Source organism: Euphorbia lathyris, chromosome 6, assembly GCF_963576675.1.
Source record: "Euphorbia lathyris chromosome 6, ddEupLath1.1, whole genome shotgun sequence".
NCBI classification, from domain to species: Eukaryota; Viridiplantae; Streptophyta; class Magnoliopsida; order Malpighiales; family Euphorbiaceae; genus Euphorbia; species Euphorbia lathyris.
The window spans coordinates 1,716,924-1,724,935 of record NC_088915.1 but is presented as its reverse complement, the minus strand read 5'-3'; positions in this window follow the sequence as shown (position 1 = coordinate 1,724,935).

Sequence of the window (8,012 nt, the reverse complement as noted above, 5' to 3'; positions counted from 1 at the left end):
ATGCTAGTCTTTATATTCTAATTTTTTTATAAATTAGGATTTATGTAATTTTTGTCTGAACCAAGATAAACAAAATAAAGATGTAACTTTTGAGAAAACATTTAGCAACTATATTATTGTTAAAGTCAAATGCAAAAGATGTGGCTTGGCCATTTCAAAAATTGCAGTCTCAATATTTAAAAACTTGGAGACGTTGATTTGTGGCTATATATTTATTTCAGAAGGGAGCCATTTGGGGAACGATACCCCTATAAGTCTGTTATTTTTTTTACTTTACTCTTATTGTTAAGACATATATTGTGAAATAAATTAAATTTTCGGGCCTCTCATTATCCTAATGCTATTGAAAAGCCGTGACTGAAAAAAAAACCCTGATAATATGTGCTATTTTTTGCAATTTTGAATGATTTTAGTTTATTAAATTATTATTTATATATGTGATTAATATTAATTTAGACAGAGTTTAATAATTATTTATAAACATAATTTTTAACATTGAAATCTTACTGTAAAAATTGATGAAAGAGGAAATGATAGGTCATACTTGTAAAGTTCATATCTCAATGTAATTTTCATTAGAGAAGCATCAAGCCTTTAAAGGAGAATACATATGATTAGTTATAACAGACTAATTTAAATTTCAAATAAATCTAGACTATTTCAAATACAGAATACACATGATATTTAGTTAATTATTTATTTACTAAAATCTCCACAAATTTGGTGCGCTAAGGCTTGACTTGGTAAACCCTTATCAGTCCCCCTCAAGTCTTTGGTAGTGGCTTAGTGAAAATGACGAGTTCTTATATTAAACACCGGGTCTTTCATGTCACTCGGAGGACCCCAATTCACATTTGGACACATGTATTGTGATCCCAAATAATAATTAAAATAGTGGGGCCTCTTCCAATATACGTGGGTCCATGTTACACGTGTCAAAATATGTATGGAAGGTCCTCCATTTGACATAGAGAACCCAGGGCTTCTAATAATTTGCCGAAAATGACAACTATATGATTGGAAATTTAAGAAACTTTTAATTCTGTGTGTGCAACCTTATCGGAAACAAAGTCCAAATCAATTTAGAGGTGTTTTGATCAATGATGAAAAATTGGGTTGGCGATAAGATAAATTGCTCCCAAGTTATCACACCACAAAACTAGTGATTGAGATGATTGAAAGCCAATTTGTGGAAGTAATGATTGAAGCCACAAAATTTTAGAAGCTGGGGTTGCTAAAATATCAACAATTAAGTCTTTCACTTAGGAGTAATCTGGATTTTTTTGTCAAAATGACTAAAATGTTTATTTTGTTACTAATACATTTATAAACAACTTGGAAAAATACAGTAAGCTATTTCAATTTTTCGATAACCATGTTTAGAAGTTCTAATGTGGAAGTTAAATACTCAGTCAAGTTAAATGGTTAAGTTGATAAGTAAATTTAATTTTGGACTCAATTGATCATATTAGCCAACTTAAAACTAAAGTGATCCTTAATTCCCAAGAGAAATCTAAATTCTAACTTATATGGGTAAATTGCACCCATGGCCACTGAACTTTACCCATTTTCACATTATAGCCATTGAACTTCATTTCTTCCCGGTATGGCCATTGGACTTTATATTTTTTAACAACGGTGGCCACTTAACCTTTCAAAATGACTCATGACGGCTAAAAAAAAAAATCCAAAGCGTTAATGATATTCTAAGGAACTTTAATTCTTGAAAATTTTCGTTTTGAGATCATTTGGGTGTTGTTTGGTTAGGAGAGAGAAAGCTCCAAAAAATGCGATAACAAGCATACAACTTATATATATCTTATCATTTGCAAGCCATATCAGTACATGCAATTAGCCTAAATTTACCCTTTAATACTTGCAACCAATCAGTTCAAACCAACATAACAACAATATATATTCAATAAGTTAAAGAAATCTTCCCATATGCTAAACACAATAACTGAATGACAACATCTTCAGTCAGCCTTCGCATGTAGCATTTTTACTATCCCTGTAAATATTATGTTCAAATAAAAAGAAATTAGAACATCTTCAGCAACCGGCACTGTATTGCCCTAGGTAAAAAAAAATAATTACCCAAGAATTTCAGCGGTGAATCTAACAATGAATACAATAAAATCAGTATCTAAGCGAGAGATCTAACCCTTTAAATCATAGCTCTGAAATCAATAGATCCTTATTCCAACTGCTGAAATCGACATACACAAAAGTAAATCGGATGAGGAAAAGAGAGAGTAAGGAACAACGAAAATCAATAGATACTTACCAGTACCGTGTTTATAGCTCAGCCAGTGATTGCATGTTCAAATCAGCCATGGAGATAGAGAGGGATGAGAGGGATGAAGCTCTTGCGTAACCTAAACTGGGGTTTGGGATTAGAGAGAGGGTTTATATATCAGCTGAAATTCTAGTAAAAAAAGAGCGCCTAAAATTTAGGGATTGGCCGCGTAAGTGAAATTTCATTTGCTGCTTTTTTGTTTTCGCCAAACAATGACATTCATTTATTAGAAGTGTCATCTGTTGAGTAAGTGAAATTTAACGAAAACGCGCGTTTTCTTTGGATGACGGGATTATGTAATAGTAATGTCATCTGAGAATGGAGCGCATTTTTTATTTCGCTTTCAGATGACATACAGCTAAAATACTGTCACGAAAAATATTCACACGATACTAAAACAAATGTCTGTCATGTACCTTGTGTCATGTGAAAGGGAAAATGGCATAGTATTTTCTGATTAATATTATTAGCTTTTATGGTATTATATTGTGTAAGGGTTGATTTAAAAAATTTATACAAGCATCGATGCTGGAAGTTGCTCAAAGTTATAATTTTACTTCGAAAAGTTCTTTATCAAACATAGACCTTATAAATTTTATTTAAACTAAAGATTGATACATCACTCTTGAATTTCTCCAAAAAAATCAATTATCCCCCGTAACTTTTAAAATAGTCAATTTATCCTTGAGTCTGTTTAAAGTATCGTATTAACCTTTTAAAATTTGTTTCTCAAAAAAAAAAAACCTTTTAAAATTTACATAATGAAATAAAGAGTGATTTTGAAATAGTTTGAAAAGTTAAAATGTGTATGGAACTAATAGATTATTTTAAAAAAATTTAAAAGATAAATAGATAGTTTTATATATATATGTATATAGATTTTAAAATGTTAATTTGTCAAGTTAAAAAATTTAAAAGGTAAATAGATATTTTTAAAATGTAAATTGGTCAATTTAAAAAGTTCACACAGTATGTAGATTTTTATTTTTCAAATTACATTAACCATTGATTTTTGTTTTTTTAAATAAGTACAAAAGTACAAATGTATTAAGTCTAAATTGATTGTGTAAATAGCCGAACCCAAAAGGGGGTTGACCATTGGGCTTCCTTGAAACCCTAAATATCCAGACTTTCTTCTATATTGCCTCAGACTTCTTCAACTCCAGCCGCCGCAGCAATTTGTTTCCCTGTTCTCAAGCATATAATGAGAGGTTTGGGTGGGATCTCACCGATCACAAACCATTTTGATTCAGAATTTCCAAACAGTAAAAGGCAAAAAAGAAGATAATGCCGCGATGAGGATTTGGGTATTCCATCTTGAAGACTAAGGCTTTGGTACCCCTAATTCGTTTTTCATTTAGCTGTTTGCTTTCTCTTCTTTCTGGATTTGGGTATTCCACGATGAGGATTCTTCCAGTTTTTACACTTGATATGAACCCAGTTCTTAGTTTTTGTTTAATTTTGATGTGCATATGATTGTATGAGCAAACAATTATTCTTATCTGTTTTCTTGTTTGTTTAATTTTGTATGATGCAACAGTTATTCTTATTTGTTTTCTGGCTGACAAAAAATGCAGAAAAAGAAGGCCTGATTTCTACCTACTTTCTTCAAACCAGGAAACCGAATTGAGCAGCCGCCGTACAACCATAGTGATGGTTCCCACAGATGACAGGTTTTTTACCATCTTACAATTGTTTATTCCAAATGTCTTGAGGTGTTTGTTGAATTGTAAACCATCACTAGTGGTAGTATTGTATCATTTAATTTGAATATCATCATAGTATACTAAGTTTTATGTTTAATGAATTGTAAATAGTAAATGTTATCTTTAATGAGTAATCCTTTTCATCAAATCTCAAAATAGAATTCGGCAAGCATTCTTTGATAAATTAGCTGATTATATTTGAGAATGGGTGCAGGAAAAGTAATGGTGAAAAACAGAAGTCAACATCTTCCAAAGTAAAAAAAGGATATTGTAGCACTGATTGCAAAACGTGGCCGGCGAAAACAATAACTATTGGTTGCAAGTAAGTTGAGGTTTAGAATTTCTAATTTCTTGTTTATGTTAACCATTAATTTTTGTTTGGCAACACTTGGTTTTATTGATTGGCTCATTGTATTTTTTGATCGGTTTAGAGGCCTAAATTTATATAAACACCTGCATTTTTATATTTATACATTTGAGCATATATAAAATTTATTATATGTTTTCTTATTTTGTTTTGGTTCCTTTTCTTTATCTAATATAATATCTTTTGGCCTCCTGAAATTGGTTTTTGTGGTCCTTATTGAACTTTGCTGAAATCCACTCTTAGAGGCTTAATAATAATTAAGCAAGATAATGGGACATTCTTAATATTCCGGATGCCAATTGGTTTTTCTGGCGAATTTTAAAGGATCCATAATATATTCAATCTTGTCGTTTCATACTTTAAAAAAAAAAGAAACTAACAAGTAATTAAGAAAACGAAGGTGTATTATATACTAGGATTCCTTTTTCAAGCCTAATAATCCCTTTTTCGAGGTCAATCCCTTTTTCCAGTGTCATCTTGGGACCTTCTTATGTATATAGGGGATTCATTTTGAGGAGACCTTAAACTGATTATTTAATGTTCTCAATACTTCCCTTGTTTTTTCTTGCAGTACACTCCAATGGCCTTGCAGGATGTGCTCATAATTCGTCACAATGGTCTGTAGGTGTACGTTTGCAATGGATGGAGAGAATCTGCATGGGGAAACAAATTGGAGGAAGGAGACCATTGTGCAACTTCAATTGCCAATTTACACCGCAGATGTCCAAATTGTGCTTATGAACTCTGTCTCACTTATTGTCAGCAAATTCCTAAAAGAAGCTTGCAAAGTCATGCTGCAATGGAGTTCGAAAATCCCGAGGATCTAAGTTAGCCATCCAATTTCATATGGAATTCCAATTATGAAGCCGAATGCCAAGCATCCATCACCTGCAATGCACCTTCTCCCGAGTTAGCGAAACGGCTAACCCACTAGCAAAAGAAAAACCTCAAAATGAATAAATATCATTTCATTTAGTATAATTTGATAATTGTAAATCAGTTGATTAAAACTTAAATCACTTGCCACTTCGTTGTTCGAGCGAGTATGAATGGTCGGTCCGGGTGCAGGCATCTCTGGCAGTAGCTGAGGGTGTGAATGCAGGTAGTACCACGCCATGTACTGCTCGTCACAGTCCGAAGGAGTCTGTGCTAGAGTGAACCGAGACAATACAAGCATGCCCGCCTCAGGAAACGAGGTCCAAAGATCCTCTGCCATATCGGCGGGCACTTCTACCCGATACTTCAAGCTAGACCAAGGACGTACGGACTTCAACGGCCTCAAGATCGGTCTGGGTATGGTCTGCACGTAACCGAGCTGGTGAAGGCATCTCCCCAGCATGTACGGCTCGATCACATCCCTGTAACGTATCCATCCGGCGTATGTCGTCCTAGGGGTATCCGTAATGGCATCAGGACCATACGACATCCACATCACCTAATGACGTATACAACAACATTAACATACAAATAGTACAAGTAATGAATTTGGTTTATTTAATTAAATGGAAATTATACCTCATCAGTAGTCAATCTATCAAGCCCGGCGCGATATGATCTCAGCCTATCATCACTCTTCTCCAACACTATAGATGGCCACATGCAAGCCCTTGGAAGCTCCGGATCTAATGTAACTCCCTCCCGCTGAGGCCTGAAGTACGGGAAGTACTCATAAATCCATGCCTGAAGCAATGTCAGCTGACAACCCGTGATCTGCCCACAATCTCCTCTGCTAGCAATACTTAGATGACGGTATAGATATGCTAGTGCAGCTGAGCCCCACGAGAGTCCAATGGCTCCAGCTACCGAGTCATGTACCTCCAACAGACAGGAAAGTCAAATGCGGTCACCAGTCTTGTCCACGAACAATGTGCAACCGAGCATAAGAAATGTCCAAGCTGTAGCCTGTGCATCAAGAATCTGATCTCCTTGACAATACTCCAGGATGGAAGCCGATCGTATACCGTCATTAAAGTAGTGACCGTTTAGCAACTCATCCCGAGTCATACCAAACAACTCCATCACACAAGACTGAAGCTCCTCAATACTCGCCTCAGCAGTCACCATAGCCCCATCGATGGGGATGCGCAAAATCTGCCACACATCATGCAACATAATGCTCATCTCACTAAACGTCATGTGCAATGATGACGTGTCTAGCTGCCACCGCTCCACAAAACCCGCAATCAGGGGCGCATCGATGTGGGCATACATGATACCTGGTAAATGGGACAATCCAGATGACGCAATACGCATCTGGATCTCTCTAGAAGCGCCACCGTGCCATACACACAACTTCCCACGATAGACTAAGCGTGTCTGACACTTGAGGAGGCCCCTATCCTGCCCGCTCCAGATAGCATGGGCAATATGTCCTAGAAAGCTCAGGATCACAACACCATCAGATGGACCCTTAGGAACCAGGGTCTTCACGATCCAGTCATCCTCTCCAGCACTCATCGAGTGCTTGTTGCTACCTGAAATTACAGTAAACTCATTTCAGAATATTCGTATATTTTCTACTAATCACGAATAAATCACATAATAATAACAAAATTTAAAATTCTCACCCAAAGACGACCCTGCTGTAGAAGCAAAACGTCTGTCACGACCCCTCATCACTGTCTAAGGAGGTACTCACACAAAAGAAGCACTCTGAGGAGCCATAGAGTCATCTCCCTCCATCTCCATAGCATCTGCCATCTCCTCACGTCTAACATGCTCGTCGTGTTCAGTCTGTGCCCTCTGGGCATCCCCCATCATCATCTGCTCCATCTGTTGCCTCCAGGCAGAGGCATTCACAACACATGTCCTTGTATATCTGTGTCCAAAACGGGCCTCATCAATATCATCCTGTAAAACAAAAAAAATAAATATATAAGCAAATAACGCATTTTTTAATATACTCAATTTATCATTTTTTAAGTTTTTTTAATAATTTGAGCCTGCCCACGGGCGGCCCGAATTAATTTATTTTTGAAAAAAATTTGTTTCGGACCCGATTTGGCCTAAACGGAACAGTTTGTCCGTTTGGCTGTAGGACAGAATAGTTGCGACGTGCAGGTCGGCCCCAGGGCCGACCTGTCCGCCGCAATCGTCTGGCCCTTCGACCAAACGGACAGCGCGTTATTTGCACCACCGTCCACACTAGAGATCTCCGTGCCAATCCGGTAGATACCAAGATTGATCCCTCCCACAAGCCCGAATATCAACAACATATCCCAAGGAAGCGACATCATATGATGTGGATCTCTAGGCTTCTGGGAAGGATGATCTTGGTCTCTACCGGTTTAGTGTGAAAATCTCCATTGTGGAGGGTGCTTATCATGCCTTCTGTAAGAGCCTTCTCCATACTCGATAGAGGATCATGGCTCCCATTCCAGAACCTTTCATTGCTGGTCCTTCAGTTGCCGCTAATAGGATGAGTGGTATTGCATTAATCAGACACATACACATATATTTTACCTCATTAGAGCATCCCTTTTTTTTTGTCCTCGGTTGAAGATGAGGAAGACAAGGCCGTTCACAGGCTGATCTGGTGGAGGTTGTGGTATGTCTGGCAGTTCAAGAGGTCCTCCTGCAGGAATGGGTTGTGCTCCGAAGAGTTGCGCCCTAGGCTCACTAGTTACCACCTTCGAGTGAC